At 35.9% G+C, this 25,950-nt stretch overlaps 1 protein-coding gene across 3 annotated transcripts in view; it reads right to left on the bottom strand.

Annotated features, from left to right (window-relative positions):
* GULP1 (GULP PTB domain containing engulfment adaptor 1) overlaps positions 1-25,950 on the bottom strand; it is a 322,123-nt gene that overhangs the window by 216,368 nt on the left and 79,805 nt on the right. The gene's annotated exons all lie outside the window — the stretch shown is intronic.

Here is a 25,950-nt window from a genome sequence, read left to right as displayed (position 1 = left end):
TCTTTTCTGAAGTAATGAAAATATCATAAATTTGATCATGGGACTATATGCACAACTATGTGATGTTACTGTGAACCAGTCAGTGATCGTATACTTTGGATGGTTTCTATGCTATGTGAATATATCTCAATAAAACTTCAGTAAAAAAAAAAAAAGAGGCCATTCTTTTTGCTTATTTTTTTTCAAATAAGATGATGCTAGTTTTTGCATGCATTAAAATAACTTTAAAACATGACTTTTATTAGTTGCATAATGTTTCCCTGTATACTGATACATATCTAGAGGGAATGATAGAGCATAGTGGTTAAAACCTCAGCTTTTAGAGTCAATAGACTGAGAAACCAATCGTGATTCCACACTATCTTGGTGACTTTGAGCAAGTTATTTAAATTTTCTGAGCCTGTTTCTGCAACTATAAAATGGAGACAATATCAATATTGTCACATATGGGTTATGTCTATTTATGATGCAAGTAATAGAAAGGACAATTTAAACTGGCTTAAACAACTGAGGAAGTGATTGAGTCACATACTTGTAAACAGGACAGTTTTGGGTTTAGAAGTCAGAGGCCTGTCCCTGTCTCTGCTCTACCTTATAAGGTTTTAGCTTCATTTTAAGATTGATGCTCCTCAAGGCTATAAGATGGCTACCAACAACTCCACAGATGCACACTTTCTTTCCTAAGGCCCAGTGAGAGAGCAAGGGAAGAGAAAAGAGTGAGGGAGAGTTAGAGAAAATGAGAAGGAGCAAGAGAGGCAGAGCAAAATCAAGAATGAGAGAGAGCAGGAGAGAGAGAATTTCTATCTTAACCAGTGATCAAAAGTTCTGCACTTTACGCTGGGCCATTAAGGTCACATGCACTTCCCTAACCAGTCCCTTGGGGTGGGGACAGTGTAGAATTACTGACTGGCTTAGGCCAATCAAGGCCCACTCCTGGAGATACAGATACAAATCTGCAAAATTACGTGGTTGCCACACATGGTGAAAGGCAAATTCCACCAAAAAAAAACGTGTCCTATTATAAGCATAGTGGTAGGGATTAACAAATAAACAGTAACCATTCATCATGTGGTTTGAAAGAAATAAACGAGATAATTCATACACAGCACTAATCACAGTGCTTTGCATATAAAAAAAAGTACTTAGTAATTCAAGGTAATTATTATTATTGGATTGCTAAAAAGTTCCTTATTTTTGTATAATGGAATACCTGCCTCTACAATTTCACAATCTCAGTTTGAAGACTGGGTGCTGATATTTCACAGCATCACAAAATATCATAAAGCACAAAACAAGCTTTTCCCAAGTGTGGTAGTCCCAGGCCCAGGGCCTACCCCAAGTGCCCTGAAGACTGCACACAGCAGCTTGCTTGACCTAGGACAGTTAAGGTTTGACCTATTCTCCTTGTAAAATAAGGCCTCCAGCGCTAAATGTAATCTACAGCTTGCCTCCATCCTGAAACTACCTCCTCCCTGAAACTCCCTGAGGTACTATTATCCATAAAATAATCTATAGTCCTCCCCTCTTCCCTGTTAATTACAATCTATCCCTCCCTATGTCACAAGATCCCCACTCTGCTCATACCCATTTGAATGTCTCTGTCCTAACTCTTATAAACCACTCCCTGGCAGCTCCTGCTTTTGTGGGGTATCTTCACATTGGGCTCTGAACCCACCATCATTCAGAGCAGCTCCTGAATTCAGGGCAACATGACTGACTTCCCACCCTGTAGGTAAGCCCCCAAAATAAAAGCTCATGTCTCAGAATGTGTCCGGTGCTTTCTTTAGTCCTTCGTCTGCAAAAGACCTCTTGGGCTGTGACACCAAGTATCAGCTATAAGTAAATAAATTAACTTACATAAGTCCATGTTTCTCTATTGTTTCCTTAAAAAAAAAAATTGTGACCATTCACTTTTACTTTAAATGGGTTCAAATGTACTATTACTTCTCAGTATTTATTGCTCTCCAAGGGTACCTGATACTTCCGTAGAACTTTTTTCTTCACTTTTCCCTGTCTGTTAGAACTTAGCTCCACAGCAAAAAGAATTCAATATATTATAAGCAATGAAGGAAAAGAGTATACAATGCATTTTAAATATATATTTGAATCATTCCCTTCCACATCCACCAAGACAGTCTACGATACAAGATAAATACATGAAATACTTATGATGGACAAGCATTACATTTACCTAAGTTACAAACATCTTTCTTTTCAGTCTTCCCTGCTACTCATTTTCTTAATCAAAAAGGATTACAGAATTTCAAAAATATCTTTCACTTTTCCAGGTATTCTTGCTTCCTCTTCCATTCCTGTTTTCTATTCTTTTCCATAGCCCAAATCCTTATCTATTACTTCTTGTGGAAACCACCCTCTTCAAGAATCTTTTGTTTATTAGGATGTATAGGACAAATATTAGGTACATGTTTCTTATCACCAGTGCCAAATGCAACCATCTCATTTGAGCCTACTCTCCCAAGACCCAAGGTCATAATGATGTAGTTTAACTAAGATTAAACAAGCCTCTTTTTTTGTTCACCAATTTTTCAGAAGACTAAAAGGTCATGGAAAATGTCAACATAATAAGGTCAATTCCAATTTCATGTAACAATTAAATCATTTATAAGGAAATCAGGTCAAAAAAAAGTTACGGAGCACTTGCAAAAATATTCTAAAAACACCTATTCTTTCTCTTTCCTGGGTATATTTTCAAAGGGGCTCACAGATGTAAGCACTTTAAAAACAGTGAAGTACTATACAAATGTGAGATAATGTTACCAGCCACAAAAGATGCATCCCCTGAGAAGTTAATATCTTATGACTTGTGCTGAAATGGTAAAATTTACAGCCAAATTTCCCTCTTCCAACAATTGATGTCTGCACTAGCATGTAAACTTTTGCAAAGATACTTCATAAGAATCCAACACTGAGCAATAGCAAATAGAAGATCATGTTATACTAAGTATAAGTATGTCTAATTTCCAACCTGTGAACAGTCAAAAGAAAAAAGTAAATGGCAGAAGCACAATATTCTTAAATGCTCTAAATCTATTATTAAGGAGAAATATTAGTATTAGCCATAGGAGGTCACTCTTCTAGAGAACTCGTGACAAGATAAAACCCGTACAAAGCAGTCTTCATCTCTTTGATCTGAATGAAAACACTTAAAATCAAATCATTCTAAATGAATCACATTCATTATAAATGGAGACTTCACTTAATTCAGCTAATGAAGTTGATGTTACCAAGAGCACACCCTTCGTGAAACAAAAGGAACTAAACTTTTCCATTCTCATAGATTAAGGGTAGAGGAAACAAAGACTTCTCTACATGTCTGATGTATCTACCCCTCTCTCCTCAATATGACTGAAAAATAGGTCATTAGTTTATAATAATCAGACTATGATATTGAAATGACTCTCTTTCTTCATCTCCTCCCAGTTTTATTCATCCAATGAACATTTATTGAACACCTGCTTCATTCTGGGTTTCATACTGTGCACTAGTGATAGAGATGAAAAAAAATGTAGCTCATGGTGTAGCTGAGGAGACAGTCACAGAAACAAATTATAATAATGCATTATTATTACTGCTAAAGCAGATATTAGGCTATTAAGATCTTGCATCTAATTTAATTCTTTATTTCTAAATAGTGATCTACTCAAATTAGGTCAATCTCTGACACTGATGAAACTGTAAAGTTCTATTAGTTTGTCAAAATGTTTTCAGTTTTAATGACATTTTCAAAACAACCTTGTTTCATAAGTAGAGTTGTGGTTTTTTTACCAAGAAGAAAATCAAATCAACACTAAGCAATGAGTAACATCAGAGCCAAGACAAAAGCCAGGTATCCTAATTCCTAACCTCTTTTTCTTACCTTTTCACCTTTTCATAACTGGAGGATAATACATATAGTTTGCATGTTAAAATGTTGTATACTATTTATCATTAGATTTCACATTTTTTAGTTAATGGTAAGTTTTTATTGATAATACTGGCAAAGAAAATCCCTCACCTATTGTAGCGAAAGCATGACCTTAAGAGAAAACAATTCTAAGCTATGAATTGTTTATTGCCAAATTGAATAATGATTTTTTTTTTTTTTTTTCCTATTAGTACCTGCCAAGAAAATCTACCACAGAAGAAAATAGACACAGGATGAAGTTTGAACGAATATATCAGAGGCTTGTATAAATGAATGAAAATGTCTACCCAATCAAGGAAACAGTACTTGATTCAACCCACTTACATCTTGCCTGCTGAATTTTAAGTACAGCAATCACAGACGTACTGCATATCTGAATTAGACAAAAAAGAAAAAAAAAAATTGCATCTTTTTTTTGCCTGGTACATAGTAAATGCTCAATAGATATTTGGGGAGGACTGGTGAAAAGAGAGGAAAAGAGTACAAGAAAAAAGAGAAAAATCCAATCAATAGGACTCCCAGATCCAGCTCACCAAAAGCCAAACAAAACAACAGTAAAACACACACACACATATATACACCTGCATACACATATATACACGCACTGTTGGCTAAATAGAAGTAGCAAGCACATTTGAAACGTTATGGATGTAAAGACAAAGTCCTCTCACATTTTATAAACCAACTCTGCTTACAGTCAGTGGCACCAGTGTAGCCTCTAAATATCTGCTCAGGGGCTTTACAGACAAGCAATTTATTCAGCATAGAGACAATGCTCTGGATGCAGTCTTTATCATTTAAAACTGAAATAAGCTTACATCCTTTTAGATGTCACAATTATCAAATAAATTTAACTCTCTGTGGAAGTTATTCATATATTTAACTCCCATTATGGATTGAAAATACACATAACACAGTGAATGAAAATTATATTGGGAAGAAAATTTGTGAATTAAATAATGGAGGTGATAAGTAAAATAAGCAATGAGATCTAAGACCTTCAAAAACGAAGTAAGGAATGGTTATTTCTCATTCATTGATTGGTTCACTCAAAACTAAAATACATAGAAGACTACTTATGAGCAGGTCACTGGGCTAGAAGTTAAGAATCCTTCAACCACTGCACAACTTGTGCCAAACTAGTTTCTCACTATACTTAAACTGGCAAAATGCCTGCCACGACTCTTAAATTCCAATCAAGAGTGTCATTCCCTCTTTAGTCTGCTGGAGGGATAACCCTACCTTGAAATACTCTGCATAAACCTTCCCCCTGGAGAGACTAGCTCAAGCACATGAACTAAGACTAGCTAATCTGCCCTTATGTGGGGACCTGGTGTAAAAGTTCCACCTAAACAAAGCAATAGTGAATCACCTGGACCAAAAACATGACCTTGAATCTGAACTATGATATGGGAAGAGAATTAGTCCGTTTGTAGCTGAAGCAGAAAACAAAAGAAACACTGAGAGACAATGCTTTACAGATGTTATGAAGCAGCAGAAGCCATGAAGAATAACAACTCCGAATGGTTAGAAACCAAGTCAGAAGAAGGTAGGGAAATATTACCCAGAATAGAGTGGTTGGTAGCAGCAGGAAAAGTAAAGACAGAAAGGAGCTGTCATTCCAATGGCAGAGACTCAATTCTGTCACTAGGGGGCAGGAAGGGAACCTGCTCAGAATGGATGTACTGGTTACTTCCCCTTTCTGAACCTCACCCCATTTCCCCTGGGTTCTCTTAAAGGGTGCTGAGTGGCCGGCATCCTTGCCTTCTTCATTCCTAAACTGAACCTTCCTGAGGTACTCTGAGCGAGTTTCTGCCCTTGCAATCAAAACAACCTAGCAGCACCCCATTAGTCAGTTCTCCTTAATACCGAGGAACTCGCTTTAAAATGACAAATGAACACAGTCTCCATCATATATAGCACTGTAAAAATAAATTTATATTTTTATTCTATCAAACTAAAATAACAAAGAATTATCCTAATACAGTAGAAAGAAAAAAATTCCAAACAAATTCATTATGTGTCTCAAGTCGCTGGAAAAAAGTATATTCTCCAAAAATAAAATATGCTTTTCATTTGTAGACATCTGTTCTTCTATAGCTAATTCAAACCAAAACAAACAAAAAACACAAACAACCCTGGAGTGTCACAATTTTTCTCTTCATTCCCAAGAACAATAAAGCAAACATAATTTATCTATGGCTTCTGTATTTTTTAGTGTGCTTAAAACATTTTGTGTTATTTTAACCCAAGGCTAAATTAAATTTATTCAGAGTATAACAATATAGGAGAAAGAAAATGCATGCTTTCCCAATTTTATGGATCCTTCAACTCCATGCAACACCAGACACTTTCCTAAATTATTGTTATATATTATTATTTTTATACATTATAAAATATTAGGTACAGAATGTTTTCCATACTTACAAAATCATACCCTGCTGCTGAACAGGGAAAGGCTGAAAGGGAGAAGAGAAAGGGACAGGAAGTAGAAAGGAGGTAAAGCACAAAGAAAGCAAAGGGAGCATAGAGGGGAGAAGAATGGAGGGTATGATGGTTATATATGTGCTCACAGAGCATCATCACGTCCTTATTTCCCCTGCTTCTTAATTGGATCACTGCTCCCTACCCCAAAGTCAAAGCACTTTAGGGAGGACAGCACCTAGGCTTTACCATTCCTCATTCCACGATGATAGACACTCTTGGCGAAGGACAGTGCTGATTGCTGGGCCCTGAGTCACAGCCTCCTGCTTCCCTGCAGCCACCCATCTGGTAAGAGGGCATAGATGCCCAAGTTCCTAATCGGGCATCCCTCCTGTGGGCCTCGGTTATGTAACTGTTATCATCTTGCTACCTGTTTCTGAGTTCTCAGGACCATGCTGTACTTCAGTCACACCCTCCCTCCAGAAAGTGAAATTTAACAAATAAATCCCACTCACTGGGCAGACCTCAAAAGGAATGCCTGTTATTACCCTGAATGGCTATGTATTAGATACCGTCTGTATGTTCCATGGCTGTGCCCTATCCACAGGCTAAAATTCCCTGCTGCATCATATTGGACCCCTGGATCTAATCCATTTCCTGAAACCTGCCTGCAGTCTAAGGTAACACTGGACACTGTGCTCTGCCCATCCACTGGAACTTGACTGCGTCACTTAACTAGAACAACTTTCCCTGCACCTGTCCTACTCTTCTGTCTTTCTTGGCCACTGTACAGAGGCACAGACAAATGCTAAGATAAGAGACAAAGTGGAAACAATGCAGCATTGTTTCCACTAAATAAAATTTATTCACTTAACCAATATTTATTGAGTACCGGGAACATGGCCAGGCAGTAGTGTTACAACAATGAACAAGACATATTCTCTATCCTCAAGGAATTTATAGTCTATCTGTCTGCATATTTAAACTAAAATTTATCTACATAAAAAGATAAAATCATTGTTTGTACAACAGATAGATATCTGAGTAGAGTTTTACCTAATTTAGAGGAAGTGTCTGGAATGTTATGCCAAAAATAATCTAGAGAGCATAGATCAAGTTATCTTAGGAGAAGGTAGGAAATGAGAGTTTTAAAAAAGAAAAAGGAGGAAGTTGCTCCACAAAGTAGATGAAACTGAAATACAAAGAAAGGCCCATGCAACTGCAGAGTGAGAGAGACAAGCAAATGTATGAAAAAGTGATGGAGAAAGAAAGCATGTTTTTATTTTCAGCTGTAATGTATGGATACTTGGGCAGTTAATATAGAAATATGCATAGCTAACACTCAGGTATGTGCAAACATGAAGCTTGTTTTTGTCCTGAATTTGCACGTAACCTTCTTTGTTGTGACTGCAATATGTTTAGGGAAGATATTTCTGCCCTTCTGATATTCTCAATACAAGGATTCTGTGGTGCAAATCATTTCTTTTTTTGTTTGTTTGTTTTTGTAGGTTTTTATTTCTTATGTTTTTATTTTGTTTTGTTTTGTTTTCTTACCTTCTGGTTACTGTTAAGTATAAATTTTCTAATTCAGGGCTTCCTTCCCTTCATGTCTTTACTTAAGCTCTCTTCTGTCCCTCCTTCTCCTATGGCTTCTTTTCATCATTAGTCTGCTATGGCTGCTGGAAGGGTCACCAAAGTCTGCTACCAGGAGGGATGACCCTCAGTTAAGAAGAAAAGTTGGGTAGTTGGTCTTGATCATTTCTTTCCCTGTTGGCCACACTTGTGGCTCTGGCACTGGTCTGGTGCTCTCCTGCTAATGTTCTGACCATTGTTCTCTCTGGTTCTGTCCAACTGACATCCCTTTGGTTCTTTTCAGTGGCACATTAGTGCTCTTCAGGAGTCCAGATAATAATCCCTCCACAGTCTTCTGACATCAGGAATCCCAGGAGAAGTGCTCCTTCCTTTACCTCACCTCTAGCAGACTGCACATACCACCACATAGGCAGCAGATCCCTGGGTGACAAATTGAACCCCACTGCTTCCTTCTCTGGCCAGGACCCCTATTGCACCTCATTGCCAGAGCTAGTGAAGGCTGGTGAGAAATGTAAGTATCCTCACCATGCCTGCTTTGATTCCATTCCTTCTCTGAGCTCACTCTCCTTATGGTCTTGGTGACCCTGGAACAATTCTGCAGCTATTCCAGCAACACACATGGAACAACACCTAAGTCAATTCAGCAATTATCAGGTTCCTTTTAGTATATATCAGCAAGTACCCCAACAATTTATGCCTCCTTATCATACACAGCCTTACCACCACATGTATTTTATAATGAAAAAAGTCTCAAACCAAATTCTTCAACTTGAGCATGGATTTATTAGCTAGCAGGCACAAACATAGTCATACGTTCTATTCCATTAAGCTCTGTGAACTCCCTGGTCAATCCTTTTATTCACTACAGAAGCCCCTTACATGGAAGCCCATCTCCAGGGTACATAAAACAACATTCCCTTAAGAGGATTAACTAACCTTCCCAAAGGATCAGGAAAAGATCCTAGGATGGAATCTTCCTTTAAGGAAGAGGGGGACCATAGGACCATGTGGAGTTCCAGACCATAACACAAATGGCAGGGCAGAGGTGTCTGTACAGTATTTCTACCCAACTGTATATCATGAACACCCCCCATTTCACCAAGCAAAAATATTTATAACAGCTTTTTATGCCAAATAATCCTCTAGGGCAGATGCAAACAGCAATATTAGAAAACTTGTTCTAGCTGCCTCTGGAACTTGGATCACTGATTAGAATCCTTCAGATATTATCCAATCAATCCAATGATGGACATTAAAATTGACACAAGCATATATATCTTAAGCTTCGTATTGCAGCCTATCAACATAAATTATCCACAATATTTAGTTCCTCACTTCTCGGAAAGTCCTAAGCTTCAAGGGCACATGCCCAGCATCTCCCTCCAGAGAAGAAGGAGGGTGAAAGGATTAGGTGTCAAATGTTCCATAGCTGCTTTCCTGCAAATTTTTTTTTTCTCTTCAAAGACACTCTACCTATAGCTTCCTTTGTATCCTTTCCTGGAGATAGACCACTCCAAATTAGTTGGGCTTCTTTAAATATGGATGTCAATCCTAAGGGCCTAGGAACACAAAATTGGTTCCCTGTGAACAGGGTACGTAGACGTTAAAATCACTATTTTCAACCGTGAATTCTCTTTATAGACATCCCTGAACCAGTATGTAACCCAGGAAACACTGGGGATCAGTAGGTGGTCTCAGTAGGCACTTCCCCTCCATGTTTCAAAAATGCAAATCACCACATGGAAAGCCAACAGGGCTTTCCTTGGGGATTGCAGGCACTAATTTGCAAAAGGGCTGCCATTACTTGAATATTGTGGAAAGGATGCTCAGATGGGAAAAAGGCAAGAATTTACTTATTGAACTATAGTAAATGATTGTACTGAGCAACACAGGAGGTGGAAGGGGGAGGGACTGGCTAGTGCCAGACAACACATGATAAAATAACAATAGCATACATTAATCTTACTCATCTAAACTGATGATTTTTAATATAACTTTTTAAAGATGTATTACCTTTGGTATGTTTAATAGAACACAATCTATAAAATTTAGTATAGCACAAGCACATGAAGTATGATTTAGCAGAGACCACTGACAGCTGGTCAGCTTCCAAAAGCACCACAAATTGGGCATGTCTAGATAAGCCCTTATCTTCATGACTGCCAACTGAGCCCCTTAGAAATTTTCACCTCAGAAAATACTGCCAAACCTTCAATTTGCACCATATTTCTTCCCTTACTTCAAACCCCTACCGCCTGTCTACTTCCAAAAGAGCTCTAGAATTGATTCCATCTTCTCCATTCTGACTGCAAGAAGCCCTCTGCCTTGAAAATTGGATTAATTTGCCTTATCTACACTCTTTCTTCTAGTCCATGCTCCACCCTCCGGCAGTGAAAGCTCAGAAATTCTGCCACCCACCTATTAACTATCCTTCAATGCTCCCTTGGAACTTCCAGGATGAAGTTTATACTCACTCTAATTTGGTCCATGTGAACCTCTGTAGACTCAACTCTAGCCTACAACTCCTGGATACATACCCATCACTCAAGTCCCACAGTTCCCATTCATTGGACTCAATTCTAGGAGGGACCAAAAAGTTATTGTAAAGTATCTACAAATCCACAGTTTTGCCTAATATCATCTGTAAACTAAATAAAATGTCACACACCCAGGGGAGTGAATCTCCCTGGCAACGTGGAATATGACTCCCGGGGAGGAATGTAGACCCGGCATCGTGGGATAGAGAACATCTTCTTGACCAAAAGGGGGATGTGAAAGGAAATGAAATAAGCTTCAGTGGCAGAGAGATTCCAAAAGGAGCCAAGAGGTCACTCTGGTGGGCACTCTTACGCACACTTTAGACAACCCTTTTTAGGTTCTAAAGAATTGGGGTAGCTGGTGGTGGACACCTGAAACTATCAAACTACAACCCAGAACCCATGAATCTCGAAGACAGTTGTATAAAAATGTAGCTTATGAAGGGTGACAATGGGATTGGGAAAGCCATAAGGACCACACTCCACTTTGTCTAGTTTATGGATGGATGAGTAGAAAAATAGGGGAAGGAAACAAACAGACAAAGATACCCAGTGTTCTTTTTTACTTCAATTGCTCTTTTTCACTCTAATTATTATTCTTGTTATTTTTGTGTGTGTGCTAATGAAGGTGTCAGGGATTGATTTAGGTGATGAATGTACAACTATGTAATGGTACTGTAAACAATCGAAAGTACGATTTGTTTTGTATGACTGCGTGGTATGTGAATATATCTCAATAAAATGAAGATTTAAAAAAAATAATAAAAATAAATAAATAAAATGTCACAAAGAGATAGTCCATAATTGTTGAAAGAATAAAAATGAACCATTGAATGAAAAAGAATGACGGCAGTTACATATTTTATAATTCTGGATTCTTACAACATAAATGACTAAAATAATGTTTTCCACAAGAAAAAAACAAGCAATGAGGTTGATAGAAAAGATATTGAAAATTGGAAAAGGGGCAGTTTTTTGAAATTTAACATTCCTGTAACTCCTGGGAGATTAATCATAGGAAGGGGTTTCACATGACTTAGACAGTTAAATTGTCCATTGTCTTCACACTCCATATGCTTCCTTATTTTAATTAAATATAGCCTATCTCCTGTTAAGCCTGCTTCTTTTCTGTATACTTCTTCACTGATGAGAAGTGGTACTAGCATTCTAGATGCCTCAATTTGTTATTTATTTGAGGGAAAAAGCCACTGTGCACACTAAAAGCATCAAAGAATGTTTTAGCATCTTGGTCAGAATTACCTACCAGCTTTCTAAAGCAGATAACAGGACAAGAAAAATGGAAACAGGGTGTCCTTCTGCTTAGTGTCCAGATGTTTGTGAAAGAAACACAACCATCTGGTATCTTAGCATATGGCTAGGAGTAGTGCAACCTCTTTTGGTGAAAAAGCCTGGAGTCACCTATGAATTTATATTTAAGACTTTACAAGAACAATAAGAAACTAATAACAGGTTTATCTTTAATTACTGCAGGTACTAATCAGAGAATAAACTTCACATCTATTCAGTCTCAAAAAGAATCCTAAGCCTTCCACTGTTTTGTTTTGTTTATAAATGTATAGGTGAGCAAGGCATCATCACTTTATATGTAGACCGATGTTTCTCACAACAAATGATGAGAAATCTAGTTCTAAGGAATGTAAGAGGTGTTTTACACATGTACAAACACACACACTCAAAAGGGTTACGTGGTCAAATATGTTTTGAAAACAGTAGGGTAACTAAATTTAAACATTTTTTTTACTGTGGAATTTCTCCTATTTTTAAAATATTAATGCATATTTTAAAGCTCCAAAAGAATGTCATAACATGATTCCTTATTCTATTTAACCTGAAAAACACTTTTTCATGGAGAATCTCCATGGTTTTGTCATAATGCTCTCAGGAAAATGCTGAGATGAAAGTGGTTTCATGATTAACAATTTTATTTCCAGAAAATGATTCAATTACAACAGCTAAACTCTTCACCACAATGCAGAAGGATATGCCATGCAAGTAGTCATTAACGTATAAAATTGGGTTCATGAAGCTGCCATGAAATAGTCTTTATTTTTTAAAACTGAAGTGACGTTATGTCAAAATTTATAAATAGCACTTCCATATTAAGAAGGAAATACAATTAAATTTGGAAGGCAGGCAATCATGATGGAAATTAAATCTTGTTTAAAATCCCTTTGAATTAAGAAAAAATGTATTGAACATAAATGTCATACATATTTTTGTGAAAGAAATGTGCCTCTCCCCATTAGAACAGGATAATTATTACCATATACATCAAAGGCATGGTGAGCACCACGTTGCTTTCTAAACCAAGTTAGTAAAAGCTTCATGGATATGTGTCAATTTGCTCCTAAACTTTTTTCTTCCCATGTAATTAATCTGCACAAAGGCATTATCTAAAGCACCTGACAAATCAAGACAAATGTCAAATGTGAAATGTCTAAGGACATGCCCACGAGTTTTTATTTTTCTTTTTTCTGTAATGACAGCAATGATAAAGGCACGATGATCTTTTCAGACTGCAGTATAATTACATCTTTCCTTTGTACAAAATTATTTGTTGGCTTCTGTTCACACTTAACATGCTTTACAGGCCCTGTAAGAGCTGGCCCCTGCTTACCTTGTCTGTCTGTCTATCTCCCATTCCAGTCATGTAAGTCATCTTGTTCTGCCTCAAATAAGCCAAGGTCATTCCTGCCATAGGGTTTTTACATGAGCCTTTTCCCTGACATTCACTAAGCTCCAACACCTTCCCATCCTTCAAGTCTCTGCTTGAATGTCACCACATCTTCTGAAAGGCTTTCCTTTCTTACTCACTGTTTTATAATGAATTCCACACCATACCATGTCCTCTCCTACTACTGTTGTATTTTCTTTTACAGCACTTACCAGTAGCAACTTTATTTATTTGTTTACTGTCTGTTTCTTCCTCCAAAATGTAAACTTTATGAGAACAGAGATCTTATAATTCCTTTTCCTTACCAAAAATACTGGTTTCAAATCCAGTTGTATATTAGAAACATGCTAAGAGTTTTGAAAAAATACAAAAGCCTGGGTCCCATGCCCAGAGATTTTAATTTAAATGGTATGAAGTCCAGTTTAGGCATAAGTACTTCTTAAGAATGACTAGACAGAAAGATGCCTGGCATATAATAGGTACTAAATACAGCATATTGACTGAATGATTGGCATAAATGAAAACACCTACTCCATATCAAAGACATTTATACAATACAACATATTTTGAATGCTGCATATAACATTTAACATTTAATAATTCCTGATCAAGATATCTGTCATTGACATTTGCTCAGTATTACACAACACAGTGATTAGAAAGCCAAAGACAGATTTTTAAATTACTAATTTATGGGGGTTAATAATCAAGTTTTTCAGGTTTATGCTACCATAAAAGTGGAGCTATAGTCCATGATTGTGTTGAATGATAATAGTCTTTGTGTGGTAACTAATCTACCGATGACATACAGTATTGAAATTTACATTTGGTCTATTTATTTTTCATTTTTAAATTTCAAATAATAAAATGAAATAGCAACTTCCACAATAAAATAATCAGAAGGCAGTTTGTGTTTTACTGCCCTGCATTCAAGTAAGCATATCATGCCTTGCTGTTCTTCCAAAAACAGCAGCCCAATGGTTTCCACTTAATCTCCCCTTCCAGCACCTCATTAGACAAAATCACTGCCAGGGATACAGGGATCAAACATTGTGCATACCTGTGCTTAATCAACAAGACAAAACACAACAAAAACATTCACCACTGACTTATTCAATGTTAAGAATTAAAATGATTCTTCCCCTTAAGAAATCAGAATAAAGGTTTCACAAGTGGAAGCAGCCCTTTCTGCCAAAGGGCTTCTCACAAATTGATACATCCAAGATTTGATGCCAGAAAAAGTGATGAAAACCTTGAAATATTTCTAGCAGTTTTCAGCTGGTGGAGGAAATTCAAATTGCTGGAAAGCCGGTATTAAAATAAAACATGGATAATATGTGGTGCTAAATGCGGATTCTTTAAAAACTATGGTAAGTAGACAGAGACTTCTTGGACTGTGATTAAAGATCTTTCTGCTTGAAAATTATTAGTGTTTCAGAGTGTAAGTGAAGACTATTTTTATCTGAATATATTCTTTTTAGTCATGAGCAACACTGATAATAAGATCATAACCAGGGAATCTGAGAATGAACTAGGTAGAATCATCAAAGTAAACCAGAGAGGAACTATCTACAGGATGTCAACCAAAAAGAATTAGAGATCAAGAGACAATAGAGCATGTTGCTGATGGCGAAATTAAAAAAAAAAAAAATCTCCAACATTGAAGAGTTCACATTCAAGTTATAAAAATGTCAACAACTGTTGATAATCAAAATTTTTAAAAAGCATCTATTGCCACAAACTTTTGGTAGCCTCCAGCCTTTTTCCTAGTCATTCACTAATTCTGATTCTTTCCACTGTATGATAATGGCTCTGATATATCACCTTGCACAATTCTGAAAATTTATCAGTGTTCAAGCAAATTCTTAAGTTGAGTTCAGCTTTTCTAAGTCCTATAGTAATGTTAATGTCACGTTGGAAACAAAATCTTTTCCTTCTAAAACTATGACAAGAAAAAGGAACAAGCAGCTCTTTTTCATTAGACTTTTCACCTCCCTCTTTTTCAGGGAAATTAAAGTTAATAGCAAATGACAGCATCTTTGAATACAATTCGCCCTGCTCTTATACCTTTGACTATTAAACCACTATTTTTATTTAAAACAATAAAATGACACAACATTTTCTATAAGACGAACGTGATAACCTAATTAAAGGCTTTGATTGTGTCGGTTGTAGAAGCATGAAGTAAGGATGGCAATAGGAAATTCATCTAGTGCCCTGCTAGAGGAGAAACTCATCACAAAAGTTTGGTTAATTAAGTCAGCAGATAATATTTTATGTCAGTATTTTTGCTCTCATATTAAGGACCATTAAACATAATCATAGTACCATTTATTTTTCCTTCTAGCATATATCCCTCTGGAACCTAATTAGCAGTAACTGCATCTGATTTACTCATGGCTGGATCTCCAGCATTTGGTGCAGTATTTGTTACATATCTGTAATTCAGTACAGCTCTATTGAAAGAATACATTAATGTTGAAAAATAGATAAGGAAATGAGACCAGGGTGGAACATATCAACTTGCAGATACTTTGAAATACATATCTGATACTTTTACATATTTCTTTGTTATCCAAATCCAACTAACAATACTAAATTTACCTGTAAAGAAATTAAAATTGATAGGGCTGACTTCCAACACCTCTTTTTAAAGGCCTTATTGTAATAATGTAAATATTTATTAAAAAAATGAAAAGAATCTAGAAACCTAAAGAAAAGAGTTGAGCCCATTATCTACTATGTAATTAAAATGCTGGACTGAGTTCTAATTTTTAAATGTGTCAATTACTTAATGTTTTCTGATTAGAAATCGATGTTCAATGTTCACGATTTTAATTAAACTAATGAATACTGCAACAGATAGAGTCAAACGCAATAGACAATTTACGTGAGCTGCTTTTATTTAATTTTTTTCATGTAAAACACTGTGCAAGAATTGGGCAGTCTTAAGAGATATTTTATACTGTGCAATTCCTATTATAACATTATTAAATAGGTCTCCTGAAATTTTGCCTTTTATTTTTATCACATGCTTTTTAAAGAGATAAAAATGAAATGGGAAAAACAACTACAATGCATATATAACTGTCCTTGATGTATTTATTTATTTGTGATTTTATAGCATTTCTCCCCAACTATTCTTTTAGGATCCTATGATTATTTTTTAATAAAACTATAATTTCTATCCTTTATTCAATATCCTCAAAAAATGTAATATTCATTATTCCTAAATTTAGTATTTAATGGAAAACAGTTTCTTAGGCAACCAGGTAAATTTGATAACAGCTTATTTTTCAATTCCATGTATTAATACATGTTAGTCAAACATTTTTTCTAATAATTAAAAAAAATTCTAGATTATTAATCTAAGTCTACTTTAGTTTATCTCTTGCTTCAATGACACAACCATCACTGCAGATATTCCTCAGATATCTTTATTTCCTAGTTTTTCCATTTACTGCAACTTGCATGATGTCATCATTGTCACCAAGAAATACTTATTCTAGGCCACATCTAGAAAAGGAAAGAATATGCAGAATGAAATACTTTCGATGCCAAGTTTGTTCTTTTGTGTGATACTTCAAAGTAATAACTTACATAAAAGACTACCCAGGAGTGTGATCTGCCACCAGAATGGTCTCTAAAATATATCCCTATATACACATCGATTAAAGTCTATTTCTAACCTAGGACCTATAACACTGATGCACCTTCTTGGTTGATCTTGCTAAGTGGGCTTCATCACCTGTTAGCAGTAGGAAAATCACCCCCATTTCAAAGATGGAAAATTGAAGCATGTTATTAGCTTATTTTTGATGGGTTCATTGTATTGCATAAAGTGTTAATAGTTAATGGTTAAGGTAAAATGGTTTCCATTCTTCTGTGGCCAAGGAGAATTCTTCTTGTGGTCCAGTGTGATGAGGATTTTGACATGTGCACTGTACTTCTCAGCTGTGTAGGGTGACATGCTCATAGGCTATGAAGAACGGAGCTCAGGTTAATCGCTGCTTCACTGCTTCCTAATTTGGGGCAAGCCACATAAACATATCTGATCTATAAATGGGGATATCCCCACATGCTCTGCTTCACAGGGTGTGTTTGTGTATGTATGTGTGTATGTGTTGTATGTGAGAGAGAAAAACAATATGCAGACACAAACACATTGTAAAATCACAAAATGGTATAGAAATTAAGATTGTATTGAAAGTAGTATTCATAAATGAGCAGCTAAAAACATATGGTAAGAGAGTTTGGGGCGGTGGTTAAAAGTGTAGCCTCTGGATCCACAGTGTCTGGGTTTGAAGCCATGCTGAGTGGCTTTACAAGTTACTTAACCTCTCTGTATGATTATTTTCTTCATCTATAAAGTTAAAAATAATATTATCATGGGTTGCTGTGAGGATAAATGACTTAGTATAAATAAAGTGCTTAGAATAGTGCCTAGCATATAGTGAGTAGTCGCTAAATGTTACTTTTTGGTTTTTATTTATTATTCTCTATCACAAATTGCAGTTTTTCTTATTCTCACTGTCTTCCACTAAAATGATTCCTGTGAAATATCTAGTAAAGTATTTGCTATATAGTAAACTCTCAAAGAATGTTAGTTTGACATTGTACTACTCGTTTATCATCCCATGGATTTTGCCAGGTGATTAGCTTAGCATAGTCTCTGCACTAAAAAGTAAATTTTCTCATGCTTCGGCCAAGAAATTACCAATTTCAAAGAAATAAAAAAAGACAGTAACAGGAGAAAGAAGATGGCAGCATAGAGAGGAGTGAAAGTTAGTTAGTTCCCCTAGAACAATTAAACAACCAGGAACAACTAGTAAATAATCTGGAATAACTGTGGGGGGACAAACATGACTGTCCATACATCATACACCAACCTGGATTGGGAGGAATGCCTGAGAACACAGCATAAAATCTGTAAGTAAAAACTGCTGACCTGTGCCAAGAGGTCCTCCCTGATGGCATCCCAAACTGCAAAGCCTCGCTGTACTAGAGAGCAGCACTCTCTGAACAAGAGAATATACCTCAGTCCAGCTCCAACTGGGGTTTTGATTAACAAACATGGACTGCTCAATACAAGCTACAAATCCCCAACAAGCAGACAGGGGCTGTTAGTGATGACTGACCTTAAAGAGCCGGCGGATTCTCTCTGCCAGGAGGGGGAGCCCAGAGGACCAGGTGCTATCTCTGGCTGGCAGGTGAAGCTGGGGGGACTGTGGACTGGCCCTAAAGGGGGCTTTCTGTCCCTTTTTCTCTCTCTCAACCTGGGTGGCTCACTGGAGAAAGTTGCAGCCATTTTCAGTTTGCAACTCTCTGACCCAGACAAGGGTGGAGGCAGCAGAGTCAGAGAGACAAAGAGCCTGTTTAAATGCACATGAAAAATCCCTAGGGGGTGTATCTTCCCTAAGAGGAAGGAGGTGAGGCCTAGTCCTACTACCAGCCTCCCATTCAGAACCAGACCCCAGAGCCTAAGGGAAAACAGCCAAAACAGAAACTGAGGACTAAGGGGGACACACCTCCTTATATCAGTCAGGAGCAATAGGCTGACAGGTGCCACCTGCTGGGCAGGTGAGGAAAAGCACAGCAGCTTGAGGCCTCTCAGGGTGTGTCAATCTTCTAAGACGCACTCTCATGGAGACCTGATACTGACTATTGTCCCCTTCTGAGATCTGAGCCCTTTCTGGTCTGGGAATACCTGATTGGGATAACAAAGGAAACCACATGCCTAGACAACAGAAAACTACAACCTTCACTAAGAAAAACGAAGTTATGGCCCAGTCAAAGGAACAAAATTAAATTTCAACTGAGATACAGGAATTTAAACAACTAATGCTAAATGAATTCAAAAAGTTTAGGGAAGATATGGCAAAAGAGATGAAGTGTATAATGAAAACACTGGGTGAATATAAGGTAGAAATCTAAAGTTCGAAAAAACAACTGGCAGAATCTATGGAAATGAAAGGCACAGTACAAGAGATGAAAGACACAATGGAAACATACAAAAGCAGATCTCAAGAGGCAGAAGAAAACACTCATGAATGGAAGAACAAGACACCTGAAATCCTATACACAAAAGAACAGATAGAGAAAAAGAATGGAAAAATATGGGCAACATCTCAGGGAACTGAATGACAACATGAAATGCATGAATGTAAATGTCATGGGTGTCACAGAAGGAGAAGAGAAGGGAAAGGGGGCAGAAGTAATAATAGAGGAAATAATCAATGAAAATTTCCCATCTCTTATGAAAGACATAAAATTACAGATCCAGGAAGTGCAGTGTACCCAAACATAAAAGATCTGAATAGACCTATGCCAAGACACTTAATAATCAGATTATTAAACAACAAAGACAAAGAGAGAAACCTGAAAGCAGCAAGAGAAAAATGATCCATCATATACAAAGGAAGCTTCATAAGACTACATGTGGATTTCTCAGTAGAAACCATGGAGTCAAGAAGGAAGTGGGGTGATATATTTAAGATACTGAAAGAGAAAACTGCCAACCAAGAATCCTATATCCAGCAAAACTGTCCTTCAAATACAAGGGAGAGTTCAAAATGTTTTCTGACAAAGAGACAATGACAGAGTTTGTGAATAAGATACCTGTGCTATAGGAAATACTAAAGGGAGCACAACAGACAGATAGGAAAAGACAGAAGTTAAAGGTGTGGAATACAATCTTGGGTGATGGTAGCACAGCAATGTAAGTACACTGATCAAAAATGTCTGTGATTATGGTTGAAAGAGGGAGGTTAGGAGCATGTGGGACACCAGAAGAAAAGAGGAAAGATAAAGACTGGGACTGTGTAACTCAGTGAAACCTAGAGTGCTCAACAATTCTGATAAAATGTACAAATATATTTTTACATGAGGGAGAACAAATGAATTTCAACTTTGCAAGATGTTAAAAATAGGGTGGCATTGGGGGAAAAATACAATCAATGAAAACTGAGACTATAATTTACAGAAACATTGTATTATGCTCCTTTAATGTAACAAAGGCAATATACCAAAGCTAAATGCATCTAAGAAGGGGATATAAGGGAGGGGTATGGGACTCTTGGCATTGGTGATGTTGTCTGACTCTTTATTCTACTTTAGTTTAATGCTACCTTTCCTTTTGTTGCTTTCTAGCTGTCATGTTTTGTTTTGTTTTCTCTTTCTTTTTTCTTTTTCTTTTGTCTCTATACCTTCTTTGACTCTTCCTCCTTGTTTGTGGAAGAAATGGAGATGTCCTTATATAGACAGTGGTGAGGGTGGTGAATACATACATATGTGACTATACAGGGAACCATCGATTGTTTACTTAGGACAGAATGTATGGGGTGTGAACAAAACTGTCCTGAAAAAAATGGGTTGATGAAGAAACCTTGAGGACACTATATTGAGTGAAATAAGTCAGACACATAAGGACAAATATTGCAGGGTCTCACTGATAGGAACTAATTATAATATGTAAACTCATAGACATGAAATATAAGTTACCAGGATATAGAACAAGGCTAAAGAATGGGGAGCGGTTGCTTATTATGAGCAGAATGTTCAATTAGGGTGAACTTAAGTGTTTAAAAAGGACAGAGGTGACGGTAGCACTTTGTGTGAATAACTAACAGTGCTGAATGGTGTGTGAATGTGGTGGAAAGGGGAAGCTCAGAGTCACGTATGTCACCAGAAGTAAGTTAGAAGTTAAAAGATGGGAATGTATAAAACTTGAATCCTGTGGTGGGCAATGGCTGTGATTAACTGTACAAATATTAGAAATCTCTTTCATGAACTAGAACAAATGTATGACACAATAACTAGAAGTTAGTAACAGAGGGTCATATAGGGAGAAAAATATACCTATTGCAAACTATATACTACATTTAGTAGTATTTTAACATTCTTTCAGTAACAAATGTACTATACCAATACTAAGGGTCCATAATGTAAAGGGAGTTGTTAGGGGTATGAGAGGATTTAAATTTCCTTTTTTTGTTGTTGTTGTTTTTTTTGTCTTTATTTCTGTTCTGGAGTAATGAAAATGTTCTAAAAATTAAAAAAAATTAATTGTGGTGATGGATGCACAGCTGCATGATGGTATCATGGGCAATTGATTGTACACTTTGGATCTTTGGATAATTTTATGGAATGTGAACAATCTCAATAAAAAAAGATAGTATCTTATAACAGTAAGTAATCTAAAGCAACAAATACCTAAATATGAGTCAATTTTGCACAAATTGCTCAATAGTAGATGGAAATTACTGACACATCAGTAATTCAAGTATTATAAATCTATCTCAAAAAAAGAATTTTCATATTTAACTTAAAAAAATAAATGAATCTGGAAGGTATTCAAAGTTCTGTTGTGCTTTTCGAAACATTCACATTCCAAAAAAGCAATGGCTCTATAAATGCATCATTCTTACATATTTGATGACTCTACAGGTAAACAAAATCATCTTAGATCACTATTCTACTAACCCAGGTACGTATGTATTTAATTTAGAAAATATAATTAGCTCGTGATGATATTGCTGCTGAAAATAAACATCTAAACTCTAGTAGAGACCATATTAAAGTTAGCTTTCTTGAATACAAGACCAATAAGGCCCTATGATACATTAATAATTATTTAATAATAATATGTTAAAATTTAAAATGAGAATTTGTAGGAGAGGATTTCTTACTCAAAAAAATTCTAATTCAGGTTAACTTTTTGGAAAAAAATATCAGGACAAAGGATGGAGTGTCTTTCCATTTACTTAGGGTTTCTTTAATTTCTTTTACAAATTTTTGCAGTTTTCAGTGTACAAGTCCTGCACTTCTTTTTTAAATTTATTCCTAAGTATTTTATTCTTTTTGAACCAATGGAATCATTTTCTTAATTTAATCTTCATATTTTTCATTGATAATGTGTAGAAATACAATCGATTTTCGTATATTTTGCTGAACTTGTTTATTAGTTCTCCTAGGATTTTGCTTGTTTCCATTTGATTTTTTGCATATAGGAGCTTGTCATCTGCAAATAGAGGTAGTTTTACTTCTTCCTTTCCAATCTAGATGCCTTGTATTTACTTTTCTTAACAAGTTGTGAAAGTACGAGTTTTTACAGCCTGATAACTTTTGTAATAGTTCGTTGTAGCAGATTTTTTTTAATTCACAATTAAATTAAATTGGGTATCAGTTTCAGTCTATGTTTTCGTACATTAATAGGTAAACTGGAAAACAGACCTTCCTTACTTTGTTATTGAAGTTGTCAGCAAATATTTACTGAATGCAACATTATTTCCAGGAATGTACTAAACATTGTGTAAGTTATAAAAAAAAACAAAAACTCTGTACATAAACTCAATACCATAGTCAGGTCTCAACACACTTGATATACCTCCAAGAAAAATATAGTACTGAATACCAATTCAGTGGGTATTGGGAAAACTAAACTGTTAACTGCACACTGAGATAAAGAACGTAAGTACAGAAAATGCAGAACATGTCCTCAATCTTTGAAAGAATGGGTGGGATTTGACAATGCACGTGAGTAAAGGGTAAGTTGTTCTAGATAACATGAGCAAGGACAGAGTAGAAGGAGAATTTTTGAAAATTCCTGTTTAACTCTAAAAAAATAATACAGAAGATGAAATATAGTTTTAGCAAGACTGAAAAAAAGACAACTGGAAGTATTTTCTAGTAAGATATATAAAGCGAAAAGGTAATTATAACAAGAATCAAAAAGAAGGGTGAAGAAGTGAGAACCTCTAAAGGACAAAAAAATAAGATGATGAAAGATGGATTAGAGTGGAAGAAAGGGGAAGGGAGGGTTATTATGACTGATAATCTCAACTAAAAATATGTAAAGAGGTCTCAATCAACCCCTCCCTATGCTGCAAGACCAGCTCCCTGTCTTACGCTCTCATACCCATTGGAATGTTGAGCCCTTATAACCAGCTAATTCAGCCCCCCAAAGGGCAGACTATTTCCACGTTCTACTCTGAACACACTGCCATTCAGAGCAGCTCCTGATTTCAGGGCAACATAACTTGACCTGTAGGTAAGCCCTATAATAAAAGGTCATGTCTCAGAAAAAAAAAAAAAAAATGTAAAGAGGTCCTATGAATTGCTCAGGGTCCCAAAACCATGAATTGCATAGGCAGTACTTAAAACACAAGCCCTCTGAACCCAAACCTTGTGTTCTTTATAAACCATGCTGCATTTTAGGGGTAACTATGGAGGGTGGTAGGCTTTAAAACAGCCCCCAAATCTCAAATAGTATATAATTTACCCCAAGCCGTGACCTAAAATAGAGATTTAAACCTTCCATGGGAACATCTTACAACAGAGGAGTGCAAGCTCTCACTCAAGAAGTTTTAGAGGTAATAGCCAAAGATATACATGATAAATATGAAAAAGAAGAAAAAAACAGAGACTGAGCATTTATATGAAAAATGTACATGATTGTGTTCTAGTCCACAAATACAATTGGTACACTTGTTAGCACCCTGTGATCCTGTCACACCAAGGATAATCATACTCCAGAAGCAAAGTGTGACTGATACATTGATGTCACACTCACCTTGTGTCATTTAGTGTGAGACCTCCTGTATAGACTTCATATATTCATTTTCTCATTTATTCAACAAATATTTACTTTATGCTTATTACGACATGCCAAGCTCAATGAGAAAAAAATTACGGCTTCTTGAAGGTGAATCAGGCAACTTGTTTCTTCTATTAGGCTAAATTTCTCAACCATCCCCATCTTTTCAGTTGGGGTGACTAGACATACATCCCTTATTGTCAGGGACAATCTGTGTTTGTATTAGTTGTCCTGGAACCCTGACTGGTTAGTTCTCTTTTCAGGCTTAAAAACGTCCCAGTTTGGATGATGAATTACATAGTCACCTGACTTGTAATGCATTCAAATTAATGTTTCAATAAAAATTCAATCTTCAACATCACTACTGAAGAGCTGAAATCGGAAAATTTTAACTATATGAATGCCAAAATTATATAGTAATTACAGTTACACCTCCAAAACATGATCCAGTGGAGAGTTAAGGAAATTTGTTAATGCCAAAGAAGATTTGAAGAAGTTTGCTAATTCACAAACCAAGAAAACACAGATTTAAAACTTATGGTGTATATTTCTACTTTAAGTAAAACCAGTTGAAATTCTATACAATGTATCCATTTACTGAAATAATAAAATAAATTAAAAAACAGATATCCCTATATTTACAATTTTTGATTATATAAAACGGAAAATTAAACCAAAGACACCAATGAAAAAATTCTTCCTTAATTTATAGCTGATCATTGATTTGAAATATTTGATTCAAACTTTAAATCCACCTTGAAAATAAATTTCTGATACATACATTACAATGAATTAAATACAAAATTAATTTGATATTTTATTTGCTTAAGTGAAACTGTTATTCACAAATCAAATAGTTTTAATAATTAAATTAGAAAACTATTTTGCATGTTAGAGAACATGAAAAATAGAAAGCATAAAATGACCACTGTCAAGCTTTTAAAAACTGCACTACATTTATGTCAAAGGCAAAAAAGTCTACTTTTAAAAATTCACCAAACCTCACTATTCTGCAAGTAACAGTGTTCCTGATTTAAAATGAGTTGGTTAAAATAATCACTATCCATGTTAGGAGAAAAGAAAAGGGACACGGATGCATTAATACGAAGCAAACTGATGGCAATTCTGTCACTGTCCTTGGAACATTTTCTAAATCATCTTGTATGTTGTGGCTGAGCAGTCACATGGAATCACTGAAATATTCTCTTATTTCTCAAAGAACTATGAGGAAAGGCGCCCAGGGATATTTTTTAATGTATTTTTTCCTATTTGTTTAATAGTTATAGAAATAGAGATGCAAAAGGATAGCATTCTAATGCCACAACCCACATGAATGAATAAAACGGAAAATGTTATATAAACATAACTTTGAAGATATCAGGCATCAGCAAATTATAAAAACATTAAGTCTCTAAAATCATCATATAAAATACACACAATGGAGCTAGAGAATTCAAAGCTAAATTAAAATCCTCAAATTTTTGAAATTATATTTAATAATTTTAACAAAATCAGTACTATAGTATCAAAGTAGGGTCATACAACTCAGAAAGTAAAACTCTCATTTGCATAAGCTATTTGATTAAAAAGATGGAAAATGGGTAAAGGAAAGGAAAGTATTGACAACCTTCAGAAAGACTGGTGCCCTAAACTCACTTAGCAAGAAGGTATCCAAACCTTTAGCAATCAGGTGAGTTCTTTATCCAGGACTCTGGGTTACTTCCATATGTCTTCAGTTCTATGGCCTCCTCATGACCAGGAAATTCACAGATTGATAATGACACACTATGTTAAATCCAACCCAGATGTCCACTTCTTCCTTCTGACCCGTCTTCCCACACTGCCCCTTCTTTTTATATTCCAGTGTCCATCCTACAACTTAAACCAATCACGATTAAGCAATCCAAAATTGTCAAAAGCTTAGATGAGAAAATTTATTCAAGAATAGTGGCTAACAGCTATTGAGGGCTTACTGTACATCAAGCATTGTTCCAAATGATTTGCAAGCATTAACTCATTTAATCGTCACAAAATAACCTCAAAAATAGGGTTATCCACATTTTCTATATAAGTCACCTGAAGTAAAGAAATGCTGAGTAACTTGCCTAAAGCTCCATAGCTAGAAAGTGTCACAGCCAGGATCTGATCAGACATAATCTGGTGTCAGGGTTCGTGTTTTAAA

Source organism: Choloepus didactylus, chromosome 9, assembly GCF_015220235.1.
Source record: "Choloepus didactylus isolate mChoDid1 chromosome 9, mChoDid1.pri, whole genome shotgun sequence".
Lineage (NCBI taxonomy): Eukaryota > Metazoa > Chordata > Mammalia > Pilosa > Megalonychidae > Choloepus > Choloepus didactylus.
The sequence above is the reverse complement of the archived record's forward strand: the minus strand, read 5'-3'. Positions and strand labels throughout refer to the sequence as shown.